The sequence below is a fragment of the Notothenia rossii genome (genome assembly GCF_949606895.1).
Source record: "Notothenia rossii genome assembly, chromosome: 6".
Classification (NCBI taxonomy): Eukaryota; Metazoa; Chordata; class Actinopteri; order Perciformes; family Nototheniidae; genus Notothenia; species Notothenia rossii.
Genome location: NC_136909.1, coordinates 62,806,790 through 62,827,208, shown reverse-complemented (window position 1 = coordinate 62,827,208; position 20,419 = coordinate 62,806,790). Strand labels below are relative to the sequence as shown.

The window sequence follows — 20,419 nt, the reverse complement described above, 5'->3', positions numbered from 1 at the left end:
ATCGCATCGCGTCCGGTCTGAACGCAGCATTAGAGTGCGTGATGTCACAGCTAGAGTGGAGGACAAATTTAATTTTGAAAAAAAAAACATTTTTACCTTTGATCTCTGGACACGTCGTTAGCTCAAATATAAACACCTGTGTCATGGAACACGATGATGTCATAACTCCAACTGACATGCTCAGAGCAGCAGACTTCAGATAATGGTTAACGGTCCAGCCTTCAACAGCTCAATCATGTCGCTGTAGCTCCAATGGACACGGTCCGGTCGTCCCACAATCTTCACCTGTATATCACCTCTCCATGCCTCAACAGCTCTACGTCAAATCTGACATCTCACCATATGCCGTTTCCATGGAAACGCATCCCTCGCCATAAAACATGATGTTGTCGTAACGCCTATGAAAAGGGCCAAAACAGCACCACACTTCAGATAATGGTTAACGGTCCAGCCCTCAACAGCTCTAAGTCAATCATGGGGTTTCATGATATCATCATTGGATAATGGAGGATTTTACACCGGGAAGTAAGTATTCTCTTTACAGTCGATTGATTTTACAATGATATCTGCACTACTCATCAACTCAAAAACACCAGATTATCCTTGTTGATTACACAACATTGATTGGTTTATATTGTGTACAATGCTTTTGTAATTTTCCCTTTCAATTCCGAGAAACAAATATTTGTTCAGTTTAGGATGGCCGCAGACACTACACTACCCAGAATCCTGGGTAGGTTGTGATTGGTTGACCTCCAACTGCATTCCACAATAAAAAAACGTTTCGTAAAAGATAAAATCCTACTTTATTCAGCAGTGCTTGCTTTTCTCTTTGAAAGTCATCACATGAATGGATTGTAATAAATGGTTTGGCAGCATTAAATATTACACATCTGTCTTAGTTCTTTATTTATCTACAGAGATCTGGGTTGCGTTCCGATAATCCAAAAATCAGCTCCTAGATTCTAACCCTATCTCCTATTCCTTGACCTCTGAGTGAAACGTCACGGGATTAAGGGATAGTGGATAGGAGAATTCAAAAGGACTGAGGAGAAGAGACTGCGGTACTTTAGAGAATCCGAATGCACTTTCATTATCTGACGTGTTTATGATGCGCCAGCGGATGAAATTGTGTGCGTCTGCTGCTGTGGTGAAACTATGGAAACTACAGTGTTCTGTACAACGGACTACAACATGGATGTTTAATAAGAACGAGGGACTCATCTAGAGACTCTGCACCGTGCTCTGATGCTGTTGTGTTATGCTTTATGAACGTGGACAACAGAGAAACATATTCTTCATGACCAAAGTTGTAATTGAAATAAAAAAGGAAAGTGAAATGTATGCTCGTCACCCTCTCCCTCCGGTCCACATTAATACAAATGATCCCAATACGTATGATTGTATGAAAATATCTTAAAATCAATATAAATGTATTTATTATAAACGTTAGTCTTTAACACTTATCACTGTGTATATCACCATTCAAACATCTTTTAAAAGTTGAACAAACTCCACACAGCTCAGTGAAATGTTGACTTTATTTGATTATTTCAGTAAAAACTAACGTTCATATTTCTCTTTTTGATTATAATACTGATGAACGTTCAAAACAAAGCACTTTGGCAACTTACCACATACGTTTTAAAATGCTTAATAAGCACCGTAACTTCCATGATATAATTTCTCCGTCATAATCGTTTGTTTCCGTGAACGGCCGACTGTTGTGTGACGCAAATGCTGCGGCTGCAAGGCATTGTGGGGCAGCATTTTCTCCTCTCCTTTCAGTAAGGGAGGTCCAGTGGTTCCTAAGCTAAAGGAGGTTATAAAGGAAGTTTGAAACCTCTTTTCCTTTCATTTGGAGAATTGGAACGGCACTTAACATGGCTGCCACTGACGTACTTCCGGGTCATTTCACTTGGTTCGGAAGGTTCCTAAGCTAAATGGACTATTGGAACGCAACCCCGGCCTCAAAATAGACCGGAAACTATTATTTTACCGTTCTATTTTAATTTCACAATAAAGTTAGTAGTAATAATTTGTTTTGATATTATTGTTTTTTATTAACTACTAGACCGCTGGGTCATGTTAAGACAATCTTTTCTGTGTTGCTGTGGGTTTTTTCCATCACTTTTGTGTTACAAATATCAAAACAATAACAGAATATATCCGTCGTAAACCAAACCAGAAACAGCAGTATATTTTATTTTGTTAACACTGTAAACTTGACAGCTTTTTAACCCACACCTCCTACTGGTTAAAGCACATTATTACACGTTTAGAGTAATATTGAAATCTTGAAAAGGGATGTGCAAAATAGCAATTATATACAGTTTTTAATTAACTATTTGTAGAGAATAACGAGTAATGAATATACTTTATAGGGATCTGCAGATAAATATTTAGTCTTCTCAAGCAACAACAATCAAATATCTCTCCTGATTGTTGGCACTTGACAATCACCTTCCCTGAATTTTACTCAGGTGTAACTAAAGTCTGCTTTAAGGGTTGTTTATATTTCACATCATTAATCAGAATCTGTAAAGTAACTAAAATAAATGTAGTGGAGTAAAAATACCAGGTTAACCTTAAAGAAAGCCCTCACAGTGCATGCCATTAAGGATTTTGGGAGACGGCCCTGTGGTCCATCTAAGCTAATTTACAGATGGCCCTGAGCCCAATAGAGATTGCCCTGAAAAATGTGCGCGGACGAAATGACGCACGAGGGGTTTGGGGGGCCTCCCCCTAGAAAATTTAGATTTTTGCAGGTCTTAGATGCTGTCTGGTGCATTCTCTAGACTGAATTATAAGATGAACCACCACAATATTATATTGTACGATTTCAATTTTATTCTTCATTTCACTTGTTTGTTTGTTCTTGTTTGTGTTAGCTCGCTTGCATGCCCTGCATAGCTTAAGAAACACTTCAAGTTGTTGGTCAAGATACTTTCCATCTGATGAAGGCAAATGCCAGATGTAAAAAAGTAGAAAACATTACATTCAGTTATAACTGCCAAAACAAACATTATTTACACTATAATGACCCCTGTTAAAAATGTTTGTAATGTTCTCTACTGTAAGTTGGTCGAACGAATGCCTCCTCATCCGGAAGCTGACCGAGCAGACCCGAGCAGCAGTCGAGAGGAGCCGAGCGCATCCGCGAAGCACATAAAATGGCGACGCCAGAGTTCCCGTTAGCCGGCAAATCTAAATCTCTTCGGTCAAAATGTCCGGTCAAAATAATTTCCCTTTAGCGCAATACCGCTTCAGTTGCGCCACTTATGTGACAGACAAAAAGAGGATGTGACAGACAAGAATAGTCAATTCTAATGTCTAACACTTAATGTGGAGAAAGAGATGTCCTGTATGGGTTGATTGTGCGTTGATCTGTTGGTAATGCCTCTGGGTTCCGGTGGGCATGTAAACAAATGCATAATGCTGCGCTATAGTTTGTGGCCTCACCCAGTTGCATATTAGCGACACTTATTGTTTAGGTGTCTTTTAATAAGCAGGTAGTCATATCATTAGCTGGATCTGATCGATATGGACATAAACGCGAGTGAAGTCTAATCTGACGGGAGAGAGAGATCAGCTGCTAACGAGTCGACACGCAGCTCTGCATGATGGTGAGCGGACAAAACACACACTTCAGGTTAGAATATCACACGTAGCTATTTTAATTACCTCTCAAACTAACTAAACTAGTTATGGATATGTTTAGTTTTACTGTCGGGTCACTCATTACTGGATCCGCGAGCTGCATGATACTGGCATAATAGATTGCTCGATCGGGCAACCAGCAGGTGAGGCTTCATTGCCCAAGCTAAATACTAGATGGCCCCGGGCCATCGGGCAGTCGTTAATGTCGAGCCCTGCCTCAGGATTATAAAAGGAGACGTTCGATCCCTGTTTTGAATAGTGTGCCGTCGATGGGTTTCATTCCATTTCAAAATGCTGGCTGGCATACATTTCGCACACTGCCAATCCAACATCCAATCACAGAGCTTGAGGAAAAATCAAAGGGTTTGTCAAGCAAAGCACATGGTGTAGTCCCGAACGACAGCTGAGGATTCTGGGTAGTGTAGTGTCTTCGGCCATCCTAAACTGAACTAATATTTGTTTCTCCTAATCGAAGGGGAAAATTACAAAAGCATTGTACACAACTTAAACCAATTAATGTTGTGTAATCAACAAGGATAATCTGGTGTTTTTTAGTTGATGAGTAGTGCAGATATCACTGTAAAATCAATCGACAGTAAAGAGAATACTTACTTCCGGGTGTAAAATCCTCCATTATCCAATGGGAATGGAAGCTCACATTGCTCTCCGTAATACAATAAAGGGGAAATGATTTAACTAATTTAATAAAAATCACAGTTGTATTACACACAATGTACTGTTTTTTGAGAACAACAATTCGTAACTAATGCACCATAATAATTTCTGACGAAAAATAAAAATGATTATGAATACAAATAAAATAAAAGAAGCCTCCCGTGAGTTACTACAAGCTATAAAGTAGATTTTAAAAACGTTTTATAGAATGAAAGCTCACTGCTGGAGGTTGTAGAAATGCGTGTGTGCACCACGACAAAGCAGCCTCATTCCCTTTACATTGGCTTTGTTTGCGTGGTGCAGACACGTAAATGTAGCAAAGCTCTTGACTCCACCAAGCATAGCCGCGGGAAGTCATTTTGCTCAGGGGGTGCTGCCATAAGTGGGGAGGGGGGCCGCTTAAAAAAAAGGCGGTGCCCGGCTGTCAGCGATACGAGCCGCATAAATTGTTTGTTAAAGGCGAGACACGGCAGGCAAAAACATCGTTTTTCATACACTGGTAAATGTTGAGATGTTGTGCTATTTTGATTCCATACCATAACATGTTTTCTTTCAGGCTTTTGGAAGGAAAACGTACAAAATACACATTTAAGTGTTTATTTTACTATAGTTTGTCTATTTGCGTCTGTATATTTCTCCTAAATTCACCAAAAGTTAACATTCTAACGTAACATAAAGTACCGCGACCGCTGTGTGCACCATGTCATCAGAAGCATCGTTGGAAAGCTGTGTCTCTCCTGCACAATCTCCTCGGATCCAAATATGGTCATTTCCTTTGTATCAGCAACCAATCGTGAAAGTACAAAAGGGTCTTAAACCAAGAAACGAAATCTCATTGGCTAGTGTCAACTTCTGACAACGTGATTCGTTCAGATGCGTCACGTGGTGTGCTAAAACACTTCCTGGTTAGCTTTCCGCTAGAAATTTAAATCTCAAAATGGCAAAAGAACGGCGAAAAAAAGTTCACAGAGAAGACAACAACAATTGTCAATTGCACGAAGCAAGATTATACAAAAAACAAATGACCCCGAACATGAAATGCTTTCACGGAGTGCGTCGAGGCGCAAGCTGTCATTCAAAGAACAGGAGGGTTTCGCTAACGCCAAATTGCAATCTTTAAAAGGTCGTTTTCTCAAAATGAGTTTTTTCTCCTACTCTGAGTCCAAAATGTCCACTTCAGTTGCACTTACATACACCAAACCTTCCAGTTATATTCCTATCAATATTATGAAGGCTTTTACAGAAGGCTTTGTTCATATATCATTCGTAGCCTGAATTATATAAGATTTTATACCTAAAAATATGGTGAAAATTGATAATTTAGGACTGTTGACAGTATTTTCTGATTTATGGAGTGATAAAAAGAGATATCCAAAATCCCTTCTGTAAAAGCCTTAGATGCTAATATGACTACGAAATGAAACAACCATTTTGAACCTGGCTTTATCCAAAATTCTGATTTTGGTTCCTGAAATGTGTTAAAAATATGCGCATATTTAATGAATGATTGGCTCATTTGCATATTCAGAAAACTTGTAATACAAGAAACAATTGCCTTATTGTAGGTAATTAACTGGAGAAATTTCTAGCTGATATCTTTAAGTAAAAATGACCCTAGCCTTAACTGTTAGGCTTAATAAACTAAATATAAATAAATAAATAGACCTACATCACTTAGCAACAGCTGCACATGCCCACATGCTAACTATGGGTCTTACAAACCTACATAACATTACAAATAGTCAGAAAATATTATTTACAATATTAATAAAACTATGAATTCAATTTTAACTGATTGACAAGGCAAAACACTGCACGGCGGCGGCAGCAGCATTAAAGGAAAATATCGTCTTACCTTGTGTTGGGGCTTCACAAAACTCTAAATGTAGCCTTCCTCTCTGGAGTGGCACTAATGAAGACCCTCATTAGAGCAGATACATCCACATTGTCCAAAATGTTACTACTGTATGGACATGCATCAAAGTCAGATGTGTCAGTCTCTTCTGTGTCATATTACTCTAGTTTTAGAAGTGGTGGGCTGAGGAGTAAAATATTTTTTTGCGCCATTCTAGAAAGTTGTCACTCTGCAGTGTGTGTGTCGCGTCAATTAGGTCACTATCCCACGACCTATGACCTAGATGACTCAGATTTTATTTATTTGGAAAATAAATTCAAGCCACCTAACTGATACAAATATATATTATGACTATTATGCTACTCTATACAGCACATTTTATTTTAAGTAAAATCATAACTATTTTATGTTGTTTAATCACTTTTATTTAGGTGGTCACTCAGTTTTTCAAATGTACACCACTCGCCAACAGGCAGTGCTGCAGCACCCCCAGCACCCCTACTTCCCTATGCCACAAGCCCCGAGGAAGTGCGCCGGACTCAGATGAAAATATTCGTGGTGGCCAAACGGCGGTACTACACTTCCGTTTGGTTGCCAGGCCCGGAAAAACTTTTTCCCATTGACTTACATGGGGAAAGAGTGGTCTGTAAATCGTTGGATAATTTTTTTTAAACTAAATAAACTACCCAGTATGAACACTTGTATAGCCCTTATTAAAAACGTTCGTTCCTCAAGTTGTAAAATGTGCTAATAACGTTATTCTGAGAATTATTTCCCTCTGCATTATGAATGCGCATCTAACCCACGAGACCGCGCCGCCCGGCACATTCATGTTACGTGTCCCGACCAATCAGAGCACACTGTGCTCACAGGGAGGGTGGGGGCTGGAGCTATTGGAGCTACAACGAGCCGTTAAAGGCAGAGAGTGAAATTCAGTGAATACAATACACGTAGTTTACAGAGATGCTGTTTGAGAAACCAATGTGAGGTGCGTTTATCTTTACCCATGGATGCACAATAAGAACGGACCCATATCGTCTTACTGCCATCCCACGGAGCTGTAATAATGGATATATTGCACATGTTTGCTGTAATTCATTATCATACTACATGGGCTGTATGATTCAATCTTGTACCGTAAATTTTGTATTAAATAAAGTTAATATTACCGACGTTAGATTAACTTCCCTGTAGCTTCTTATTGCACTAAGAAGCGTATTGCACAATATATATATATATATATATATATATATATATATATATATATATATACATCAGCATAATTACTAGCTAGCCGCTAGCTGCTAGCTGCCGCCTCGTTAATATCAAATCCATCATAATAACAAATCATTACCATGCTGTCATGAACGTGCGATGCTGTTACGTGTACGCAAATTGACGTGCTTGATGTGTGAACGAGCATTTTGGTTAAAGTTGCGCATGCGCTATGAGCGCACATCAGGCATGCCGGGTAATCTGTGACGTTTTCTCTCTCAAAAGTTGGGCCATTTTATCATCATGCGCCGATGAGCAACTCTCATAGGAATGAATGAGGCCCCGCCTCCCACGCTGTATCCAGTTCTTATTATACATCCATGCTATGCCACCACGCAATGCGGTGTTAAGGAGTCGTGGTGGAGTCACACATTCTGGTGAGATCAGGTTGGACGATGTCGTTATAACTCCTATGAACATTTTCAAAAAGTGCTCAAACTTCACATGTGTGCTAACAGTCCAGCCGTGAAGACATCTACGGGACAGTTCTGAGATTTCTTCAAATGCCGTTGCCATGGCAACACAATGCTCGCCATGAAACACGGTTTTCTCATAACTTCAGTGAAAATACTCCAAACGGCCCAAAACTTCACAGGTTTGGGAACGATGCAGCCATCAATGCATCTAAACGTATTATGGGATGTCATCAAATGCCGTTGGCATGGCGACAGATCATTCGCCATCAAGTTAGTACAAAAGTTTGCAGTTCAAATATTCTGCTGCTTTTCCAAGCCTTTTTACTTTATTTTCTTCTCTCATCACACATTCAAGCCCCCAGTGTTCATGTATCATTTCAATCTAAATTCTTCACTTTCTTCTTACACATTACATTTCAGCATAGCAGTTTAGCGTCAGCTTCTCAGCATAAAGCATTCCCACTAGCAATTTCTTCAGGAGTTGCATTCTCTAGTTGTTAATTAACATGCATATTAGCAGTATATTGGCTCTTTATTAGTCATTATAAAACACGTATTAATGCCTTATTCTACATGACAATATTCTACAAGTAATAAGCCATTAGTTGAGAGTTTATCCTCAATAACCCTCTAATTAGTGCTTATTTGTTGCAAGTAAGGAAGTTGTTGTACATGAGTTTTGGTCTTTATATGCTCTGCTCAATATGGGCCTAATAAGGCAGTATTACCACAAGAATAGTAATTTCCCATAATAACACTGAACAAATATGATCTATTCTTATGGATAGACATGAAAGTACAAGTGTTAATTGTGTCTAAATAACTCAAAAGTAAGTATATATATCTAAGAATATATTTTGGGGTATTGACAGTTCAGCTACTAATAGCAAGGAGATATTGACCTGTATGTTTCATATTTGCACATTTATATTTCTGTGAAATGTCTACTGAAGGTTAGACAGGAAACCGGGTACAGGAAGTAGGAGAAAGTGAAATGAATAGTATGGCAGTAGTGCTACTAATTCTCCCTATGCAACCTGAAGAGTAAAAGGGTCAAGTTCGTCAGAAAGCAATGACTGTAAGTGTAAGTGTAAGCCTTACACTGTAAGGATTAGTAACATGTATATGTGATGTAATTTGGAGATGAGAAAATGCGTTAGCATTCGCGCTAGTGTTAGCATACACAGTAGCGTTAGCATGCATGCTAGCATTAGCCATACTAGCCTGTACATCAGGGATCACCAACTACATTTGTCCAAGGGCCAAAATGTATCCAATAGACACTATCGCGGGCCAGCAATTTTTCTATAGCCCATAAGGGGTGGGTGCTAGTGGAGCACGCTCAGGTATTGCGGACCGCATAAAGCTTAGCAGACTCTTCACGCTAACAAAGGATCACTTCTAGGCAGGGTTGGGAGGGTTACTTTGTAAATGTAATCAGTTACTGAATACTGAATACATGCTCTGAAAGTAATACAGTTACAGTTACGAGTCTTAAGAACGTATTCAGATTACTTTTGGAATACTTTCTTTTTCCATAACAGATGGGTATGTTTTGGTGAACAGGAGACACTTATTGTACTGTTTTAATGGCTTATCAAGAACTCAAACACAACATCTTGGTGTCATTCTGGACAGCTCCCTGTCATCTGCACCCCACATAAAAAACATCACCCGGACTGCATTCTTTGTACTGTCTTAAAACCTTTCCTTGGAATATGTTTTGAATTGTAAGGTGTCCTTGCTGCTTTGAAATGCACCCCTAAATAGAATGAGTTGTCATTATTATTTATGATCTGAAACGATGTAATAACTTTAAAAACTTTTTCCAGTAGCTTGCCCCATGCATTCAGCAGCAGCAGGCCACTCACTTTGATTTGATCCCGCTATAAATGTCATCATTTCGACAATAAATAAATGCTACATAAACGTTATCTTGCACATTTTATTTTATATTTTATTATATTTTATTTTGTTCTAACTTTCAATATATTTTAAAAGAGATCTCTCTCTCTCTCATCTGTGTGCGGGGGCGGGGCCTCACAGACACGCTGCATCTCTCTCGACTCTACGTCTACACTACAGGCATCAAAAAATGCTTTCAACGCTTCGCCCATTCACTTGAATGGGGTGACGTAGAAGATTTTGAATCTCGCCGAACTGCATTGTGGGGAGCATGGCATGGCTTTGCAAGCATCACGAGCATCTATCGGCATCAAAAGTTGAACAATGTTCAACTTTTGAGGCTCGATGCTTGGCATCAGCCAATCAAATTCCGTTTATGCAAATCCCGCCAGTGCAAGCTCAGCCAATCCAACCGCGTGCAAGCTGGGAGAGCCAGACCGCAGTTCATTTCCTCATATTCCAAACGAGATATTACGGTAGCAAATCACCCGGTTCTTTACGACCGGAACTATTTACCGGGATACAAACCGGAGGAACCAGGCATGGAGGGAGGTGGCAGAGACAGTGGGTGAAACTGATAGTTTTTTCGCCTGTTTGGAGAGTTTATATCCAGTTTACTTCGTTTTAACATTGCTATTGCTCTGTATGTCGGGGGCGGGAGATTCATGTGATTGGTTGCTCGCAAAAAATCGCCAAGCTTCAGACACGCCCAGCTTCAAGATTTTTTCATGCCTGTAGTGTAGATGGGCCCGACACTACAGGCATCGAAAAATGCTTTCAACGCTTCGCCCATTCACTTGAATGGGGTGACGTAGAAGATTTGTAATCTTCGCCGAACTGCATTGTGGGGAGCATGGCATGGCTTTGCAAGCATCACAAGCATCTATCGGCATCAAAAGTTGAACAATGTTCAACTTTTGAGGCTCGATGCTTGGCATCAGCCAATCAAATCCCGTTTATGCAAATCCCGCCAGTGCAAGCGCTAGCCAATCAAACCGCGTGCAAGCTGGGAGAGCCAGACCACAGTTCATTTCCTCATATTCCAAACGAGATATTACGGTAGCAAATCACCCGGTTCTTTACGACCAGAACTATTTATCGGGATACAAACCGGAGGAACCAGGCATGGAGGGAGGTGGCAGAGACAGTGGGTGAAACTGGTAGGTTTTTCGCCTGTTTGGAGAGTTTATATCCAGTTTACTTCGTTTTAACATTGCTATTGCTTTGTATGTCGGGGGCAGGAGATTCATGTGATTGCTTGTTGGTCGCGTTGCTCGCAAAAAATCGCCAAGCTTCAGACATGCCCAGCTTCAAGATTTGTTGATACCTGTAGTGTAGATGGGCCGTTATGCTGCAGCGCTGTGCAGTGTGCACACAGTTCTGCCGGTAATGAACATTTTGTGAGGAAACTTTTCCACCAATAATTCCAATAAGTATTCCAGAATGTATTCACTTCAGGTTTACGAAAGTAACTGTAATCAGATTACTCGTATTTCAAATTTAACGCCAGCTGAATACAGTTAGCCTACTTGATTTTTGTATTCTGATTACGTAACGCCGTTACATGTATTCTGTTACAACCCAACCCTGCTTCTAGGCTACTGTCCCGCAGCTCCTGCCTCTCTGTTGGACTCTGTCGCAGCGGGGCTACTGCTGTGGTGCGGAGCGCATTAACCAGACTCTTCACAATAGAGAGGCGAAGTCCCGCCCATCTACTTCCGACCCATGGGACCCCGGAAGCGGAAAATTATACATTGACGTCAATGGAGAGAGAAAAGTCATCTTTCGATCCCGTTTGAATTGTGCCACGAATGACACATATGATGTTTGTCAAATTAAAAGAACATTTTGCAAGTCAAAAAAATAAAAATGTGTCGTAAAACTGTGAAGTTACAATTTTTTTTGTGTGAAACCGCTCAGTGAACTACAGGTCTCTGGTCTCGCACAATACGCGTCACCATCACAAAGATGGCTGTCACGTTAGTAAATTTCACCTGTTTCTTTCAGAATGAGGCGAAAAAGTATAAAACGAGGTGAAAATCACTACAAGTCTGGGCATGTTGAGAGCTGTACATACACGAAAGGGAGCGGTTCTGTAAGAGCCAGCATGCGGGACCGGCTTTACAAGGTTTCAGTGAGTAATATGAGTGCAATGTTTAAGGTTAATGTCAGCTAGCTAACAAGGTACACTAACGTGTTTTGTTTTAGAAACTAGTTTTCTCCTTAAGAACTTTGTGGTGTCTGTGTATGCTGTGGATAACATTAGTGTTCACAAGAACAAGATACACTCCCGTGTTTTGTTTTAGTTGCTCTTCAGATTGAAGCGGCCAATTCTATATCGACTATATGTGTGATCTCCTTTTTACATCTCGTTGTGTCATTTGAGTTTATTTGCTGTGTGTAGATTCAAGGATTTTGGTTATCTTGTCCAGGGATGCAAACTTGTCACCTTTTGGCGAAATTCTCCGTTTTGAATCCAAAATAGGTCGTTTTTGTGATTCCTGTAGATCTGCAATAAAAATATTTTTTGGGTATGGGAGGGGGTCTGGGACCCGGATTAATGTGCGGCCGCGAGCTTTTTTTATATATATTATAATGAAGCGCGAGCTGTGTGCTCGAGTCTTCCTGCCTGTCGGCTCTGCTCATGATGTATAATAAGCCTCTGCTGCTCGGCGATGATGGTCTAGCTTCAGCAGCTACATTACCTACGGTGCGTTCGTTAATATTAACTGTGCGTCCGGAGTCCCTGTGGCACAGACTGGACCGCTGGTGAACAGCTGTTAGAACGGGCCGTTCAGGTGTTCACAATAGAGCTCCCTGTCGGAGCGGCAGAGCGTGATGTGCACTGAAAAGTTTTTTTTCTCCCGTCGCAATATTATCGTTGAGCTAGCTAACTAGCATACATTGTCACTATCTGCTAACGTTAGCTTTAGCCTTCGTTTTCTAATCGTTTTTTTCATAGGCTATAAACAGAGGTGGTATAAGTATATATCTTGTAATTGATTAAAATTAGAAGTACTCAGTTCTTGTACTTGAGTAAAAGTAGAAGTACCAGAGTGTAGGAATACTCTGTTACAGTAAAAGTCCTGCATTCCAAATGTTCCTCAAGTAAAAGTAGAAAAGTATTATTATCAAAATATAGTGAAAGTAGCGACAGTAAAAGTAGTCATTTTGCAGATTGGTCCATTTCAGAATAATATGATACGTTTTATAATGATTGATCATGAAAGTGTTCTCAAAGCTGGTAAAGGTGCAGCTAGTCTGAATGACTTTGTATACTGCAGGGTAGCTTTTGGATTTACTCCAGGTGGAACTAAAGTCTGATTTAACACTTGATTATATTTCACATCATTCATCCACATCTGTAAAGTAACTAAAGGTATTACATACATGTAGTGGAGTAAAAGTACACCATTTACCTCTGAACTGTAGTGGAGTAGAAGTACAAAGTAGCAAAACATTGAAATACTTAAGTAAAGTACAAGTATCTCAAAATTGTGCCCAAGTATAGTACTTGTTGAGTTTATGAACTTAGTTATTTTACACCAGTGGCTATAAAGATAGAAAGACTAAGCCTTGCACAGAGGCCTGAAAATACATTTTCAAAATGCTCAACAGTGCTGCCAAAATTATAAACTGACTGCTACACAATTAAAATAAATGCTTTTTATATATTTCTATTAGATGTGACTCTATGGCGTTTCTGTTAATATTAACACTGCTGCTTTAGTTGTTCTGACTGCTAAAATCCTGTTATTCCTCATTTTAAAGCCGATATTCTGTGGGGTCAGGGGGCTCGGATCCTTGTCACCTTTTTCATACCTGATGAGTTTGCATCCCTGTTGTCAATTTGTTTGGTTATCTAGGCACAGCTGTGTGTGACTCCCTCTGGTACACTGGTATGTGTTTTCCTAATGTAGAGAGCATTGATTAATTAATAAACTACACACTGACTCTAGATCCTGACCAAATCCTTATTTTTTGATCAAATGTTTTTCAAAAAAATGTATTGTATATTATATAACAGCTGCAAATCACAGACCGGAGTCTCTGCTGCTGTGGACCACGAAGGAGGGGATCATCATCCCCATCCCCAAAGACCCTGCATGGCATGGAAATCTCCTCCTCCTGGAACAATTCTACACCCAGCATATGCTCCCTGTGTTGGCCAGTAGAGAGGAGGACATTTAAATAAACATACTCTTAACACCCTCGGACTCTGCGTTGTGTTTCGTATGTGTGATGGGGTGTTATGCAGAGGGGAGGAAAACAGGACACAGCAGATTGGGATTGTGGTGGAGATGCTGAGCAGTTATTTAATTGTTGCGTGTAATTATTATTATACTGTGTGCTTCTTAGTTATTCCATCTTTTGCTGTAACATGGATCTGTATGTAACTCTATATTTAATTGTTATCTACCACACTTCCTTCTACATCATACACCATCATTATACATGATGGTGTATATAGGATATGTATTTATTTGTATACATATCTAAATTGTATAATTTTATTTTTCGTATTTGGGATTTCTCTTTTGTCCACTCAAATACACTTGGCCCTTTCTCTTTTCCATGTGGAAAATGGCAGCTGCATATTCTGCTTTTCTCATCTGCTCATCTACGATGAGAAAATTATATAATTAATTACTAATAATCATTTAAACCTGTTATTACCAATATTTCACAAATTCTTCATGTAAACTTAAGAGCACAGCTGTATGTTGAGTATGTCAGCTTTGCTTGGTTCATCTTACTGGGGGGGGGGGGCTGCTACATGGATGTCGGTGCAGTCCACAATAATTTTGCAGCTGAAGGCAGAATGAATTTATTATTGACTCAGAATGAAGCACAACTTCATGTCATACAATACATTGACTTTATTTGTAATTGTGTAAAAAAAATATGAGCATTGATTAGCAAGCAGGACCTGCAGGAACAGAGAATGGTGATGGATGGAGCTGGGAAGAGAGAAGAATAAAGAAAACAGATCAACTTTATTATCGGATATTAAAAATTCAATTTCAAAACAAGTTGCCGCTCCTACAGTTTTCTAGTGTGTAAAGATGATTTCACATGACCAATGCAAAATATCACACTCAATACATGTGTGTCTCTGAGGGGTGCATTGTGCCTTTGATGTATATAAATAATATACCATAACCAAATACTATTACGTACAGTGGAAATCAGGTTACCAGAGCAGGTCAGACCAGTGTGCATGTTCCTCAGGGTCTCAGCAGTTACAGGTGAGGTAAAGAAAATAAAAGAGAAAAAGGTCAGTAACAACACTTTAAAGTAACAACACTGAATAATTATCTCTTTTAATAATTTTCTCTCAGTAATCACTCAACTACTGTCTTTCCAACAAACAGATTGACTCACTCTCACTATCATCACAATGAAACACGTCCAGAAGAATGTCATGCAAAGCTGCCTGCCTTCCTTCCTTCGACTCTCCCTGAACTGCCTGATCTTTTAATGGTCAATGTTAACCATTTGTGCAGATAGCATTAAGTAGAAAAGATCGCTGATACTAATGTGGCGTTAGCCTACCTCCCGCCCCCTTAGCACCTGGTGGAGGGGGCGATAGGCTACTCTTCAAATGTTTCACAAAATACTTACCATCATGACTACTCTTACTGTTTAACATTTTGGTTTACTTCATGTTAAGGCTAATACAAATGACAAGGCTAAGTAATGTAACATAATGCTAACTAACATGCTCGCTACTAGCTAGGTAGCTAACTTGACTATGTTCCATGCAAAACATGTATATTACCTGATATGTTTGGTCCAACGACTCCTGGTCCTTTCATCAGACGGGAAGCGATAGAACGAGCAAGTGGTATGATCTCTTTTGTGATTACAACCTCGTACAAAGCACACAGGCATCTTGTAAAAGTGAATTTATTGGAGCAATCTCTTATATTTATTGGAGGGAATAAATCAGTCTTCTTCTTCCTCTTTGCTTTGCGAGTCACAACCAGTCTTGGAGCATTATCGCCTATGACATCACTTACGCGACCCAGAATGCATTTGGGATTTGTAGTCTTTCTAGTTGCGTATTATTCATAGTCTTATATTTCAGCATTTTTACGACAAACTGTGACTTTTTTTGCATGGAAATGATTGTTTAAGATTGACAAACATCATATGTGTCATTCGTGGCACAATTCAAACGGGATCAAAAGATAACTTTTCTCTCTCCATTGACTTCAATGTATAATTTTCCGCTTCCGGGGTCCCATGGAGGCTCCCGGAAGGGGAGGGACTTCGCCTCTCTATGAAGGATCAATTATTCTTCAAGGCAGGGAAGGTTTCGCAGTTCGCAGTCTACTGACCCGCAGCTGCTGCCTCTCTGTTGGACTCCGGTACTGAACCTTACTCACGAGACGTTGTAAAAAAAAAACACTCCGCCAACACCACAGTCACCCCCGTCGTGCGGGCCGGATGAGAATTTGGTCACTGCTGTACATGCTTATTGCAAATCTAGCATTAGCTTTATTTACCTTGTTTGCACTTAGCGGTCCCATGTGTTAATCTGTGTATGTTACACTTGCATGTATGAGATCATTAAGTGCCTTGTAACTTCTTTTTTTATTGTTTCACTCCGTGTGAATGTCTGTGGACTGCTAATAAGTCAATAAAGGAGCATGGCTGCTCATTCCCTGGCTCTCAAAAGAGTTTGGCTGACTGTTTAATCTATGTTCACACTGAGACAGTACAACACATAGAGAGAACAGTACACCTATTATGTAAGTACATACAAGCAGGTCACACAGTATGATCACAAATTCATACAATCTGTTAAAAATCTGTTTTTATTAAAAAGGTACAGGCTGCATGTGTGTTCTCAGCCTTGGAGAAACCTGACATGTTTTGGTATGTGTCTGAACCTCTCTTTAGTGGTTCATTAATAACAGATATTTCAACGTGTGCCTACTTTGTTCATGTACTGTTGAGGTTAATTTCAGTAGTCGTGTTTTATAATGTATTTACAAAGTGTGAAGAGGAGGCAACTTTAGAATAGGGAACCTGTTCAGGACAATTAGAGTTAAATTACTAGCGTATTGGTGATGAACAAGACTTCACTTTAAAATAGGGAACATATTATTTGATAGAAATACCTAATTAGATAGACCCTCCAGAAAAACGCGATTCTGCGATCGCAGAATTTACCGCATAATCAACAAAATGGCGCAGATTTTTAAAAGGCTGCATATTTATCAAAAGGCCGCATAATCCCCGCATTTTTCCACACAAAGTTGAGGGGAAAAAAAGTGAACTCGTCTTGACGTGACGTCATCAGCTCGCGCATCACAGAATGTAAACAACACTGTATAGAGTGAACGTGTGGAGCTCACACGATAGAGAAAACACCAAGATGAAAAAATCTAATCCATCTCATTTACCGACGAACATTTCTACTAAAGACCGGGCAAAAAGTGGGGGGAAACTATTCTGCACCCCGTGCAACTGTGTGTTGGAGCATAAGAGAAAATCGACGGTGACGACCCACTTTGATTCATTCAAAGATTCGAAAATGCTTTCTGCTGCTGCGGACAAGAAAGCCAAACAACTCACGTTCACCGAGGCATCAACCTCCAAAACCTTTTCGAGGGCTACAAGAAACGAAGTGAGTAGCCTACAAGATTGAAGCTGGTCAGATAACGAACGAGTAAATGAAAACAGAATGAGGCGGAGAAGTGTGTGTGTGTGTGTGTGTGGGGGGGGGGGGGGGTGTGTGTGTGTGTGTGTGAGATTAAAATAGCCCAATTGCTTTTGCAATAAATAAATATTGAATGTGTTTAATTGAATAGTAAAGGGGTTTAACGTTAGTGGCAGGTTGTGTATGAGAGAGAATAAATAAGACAGCCCAATATTTTAAAACATTGTTATTATTTTTCCCCCGCATATTTAGCATATTTCGCAACTTTCTGCATATTTCGCAACTTCCCGCAATTTCACCGCATAAAATCACATAAAACCCTGCATGTTTAATCGCATAATCAAGGATTTTAGTCCGCATAATCAAGGAATTTAGCCCGCGTTTTTCTGGAGGGTCTAATTAGAGGTCAAACTAGTAGCTTATTGGTTATGAACAAGACTTCACTTTAAAATAGGGAACATGTTCTTAGATATAAATAACTCATTTTGAGTTATTTAGACACAATTAACAGTTTTAGTTTCATGTCTTGATACATAAGAATAGATCATATTTGTTAACTGTTATTATGGGAGAATTACTATTCTTGTGGTACTACTGCCTTATTAGGCCCTTATTGAGCAGAGCATATTGAGACCAAAACTCATGTACAACAACTTCCTTACTTGCAACAAATAAGCACTAATTAGAGGGTTATTGAGGAAAAACTCTCAACTAATGGCTTATTTCTTGTAGAATATGGTCATGGTTTTATAATGACTAATAAAGCGCCAATATACTGCTAATATGCATGTTAATTAACAACTAGTTGATGGTTAATTTGTGTACCTTAATATAAAGTGTTACCATACTTTGTTAGAGTGTGCTATTATAATTGTTATACATGTTCAATCCTTTGTTTCACAGGTTGGGAACAACGACCAACGGTGACCAAGCTCCTCACAAACTAAAATAAAGATTTTACACAATGCTTTTAGAAGTCTTTGCTTGGACAATGCTGCTCCATTGTTTAATCCAGTCATGCAAAATACAAAAAAATACATTTTTAGGAACATATTGACAGTGCTGAAACGCGCACCAAACAGCAGAATTAAAATAGTTGAAGCTTTATTCTGGATTGTCAGTTTCCTTTGAATTTGAAACGTTTTCCTAATCATGGTCAGTAAAGCATTCACCACAGTGCTGTTTTTGCCCTTCCCTCACTCAATCACACCTGCCAATCAGAGTGTAGGCGCCATGGTAACATCTGTTTTCTGTTGGTGAAGTTTCACTAAGCGGCGCTCTTTCCTTTGTCTGCTCAGTCATCATGGCTACCTGGACTCAGTTCGTAGTTATTATGAAGGACAATATTTCCATGGATACTGTTGAGAGATGACAGCAAGTTAAAAACATTGACTTCTGGTTAAATAACTATTGTGTTTTGTCAGTAGAGAATACCAAAATATTCATATGAAGAAATGTTTAAAACCGACACAATAATTAAACACCTTTGAAGAACCCTTCATTTTCTGTGACTTTCACTTTTTGTCTTTTCTCTTCCTTATCACTCTTTCCACCTGTTTCCTCTATCTCTCCCTCTTTCTCCACCTCACTTCGTTAAGTGGGTGAGAGTGGGAACAAGTGAGGAATCGACAATGGCGGCGGTGACACAGGCAACCAGCTGCTGCAGTGTTGTGACGGTAATGAGGACAGGGTCAGTGTATATAGACAGACTGAACGACAGAGGCACACATAGGAAGAGGGAGAGAAGAGGAGAGAGAAGCTGGCAAAAGAGATGTGTCGACAAGGTAAAGGCAGGTTCATGCGGGTAGTGGAACGGGAGAGAAGTGGGGAGATAGAAGTCGACAGAATCCAGCTGATAGGAGGACTCTTCAGCAGTGATAGCCTCACAGGGGAAAGTATTGAGCTAAGCAACTTCTTCTCTCACACTGGGGCTCAAGTAAGAGGATGTACAACTGTACACGTCGGGGTTCATGTAAGGATAGTTATAATAGTACCTTGTATAGCTCCTTTCATGCAAGGATGCAGACCAAAGTGCCTAACAGAACAAGATGAGATGCAAAAATACATTACAATGAGTTGAAATGAGGGAAACAAGTTACAAAACAAAATAGGAAGAGTTTGATCACAATACATTAAAGAGGCCCTTTGTGTTCTTTTAGGTTTTACCTTTCCTGTAATGTGTAATATAGGTTTTAGTGCATGTAAATGGTCTGCAAAAGGTAAAATCCCCAAGTTCCCTCCAGAGGGATTTTCTCTCCCACACACTCCCCCCCTGCCTGAAACGCCTTAATTGTACTCCTTTGTTCACTTCTGTTACATAGTGACATCACTATGCAAGACTTGCGTTGCTATTGGCTAGCAATCCAACATATTTTATGTTATAGGCTTAGGTGCTGGACAGCTCTAAACGGTTAACCAATCAGAGTAGACTGGTGCTGCATGAGAAAAATAAACCATTTTTTTAACATGTCACAGTAGAGGCAGACAAACTGAAATATGAATGAGCATAATATGTCCTGTTTAAGGCTAACATCTGGGTTAACCTTCCTGGTTAAGTTTAAGGATAAGAGGTTATTTCCTGTCATTGCAACAATAATAACATGGATGGTTTCATTCTACGTTCTCTGCAAGAAAAAATTATGATCTCTACCTTCCTTGACTTCTGTGTGTTTTATTTCAATAGCATCTTGTGTAAAAAATAAAGGCGGGAGATCTGTGTTCAGCAGTAGTAGCAGAGAAGGCACTAAAAAATGAAATGGAAATATTTACAAATTGTACAAAGCTACAAAATCGACATGTTTTAATAAATAGATGCAAAGAAAGTCATTTTTATTTTAACAATGTTATGTCAGCTTTAAATGACAAGTAATCTTTTGACATGTTCCAAAAGCATCAAATCTTTCTTTATATCAGTGTGAAGGATACTATAGCTTTTTCATTATGCCAATGTATTTCATGTAT

The 20,419-nt window shown here is 39.5% G+C and overlaps 1 long non-coding RNA gene across 1 annotated transcript; it reads right to left on the bottom strand.

The window, feature by feature from the left end:
* Positions 1 to 14,598: 14,598 nt before the first annotated feature.
* LOC307044877 lies at positions 14,599 to 15,937 on the bottom strand. Its single transcript, XR_013809718.1, has 2 exons — positions 14,968 to 15,937; positions 14,599 to 14,747 (listed from the first exon to the last, which is right to left on the bottom strand). It is a non-coding gene; the product is annotated as an uncharacterized lncRNA (long non-coding RNA).
* Between the last annotated feature and the right edge of the window lie 4,482 nt (positions 15,938 to 20,419).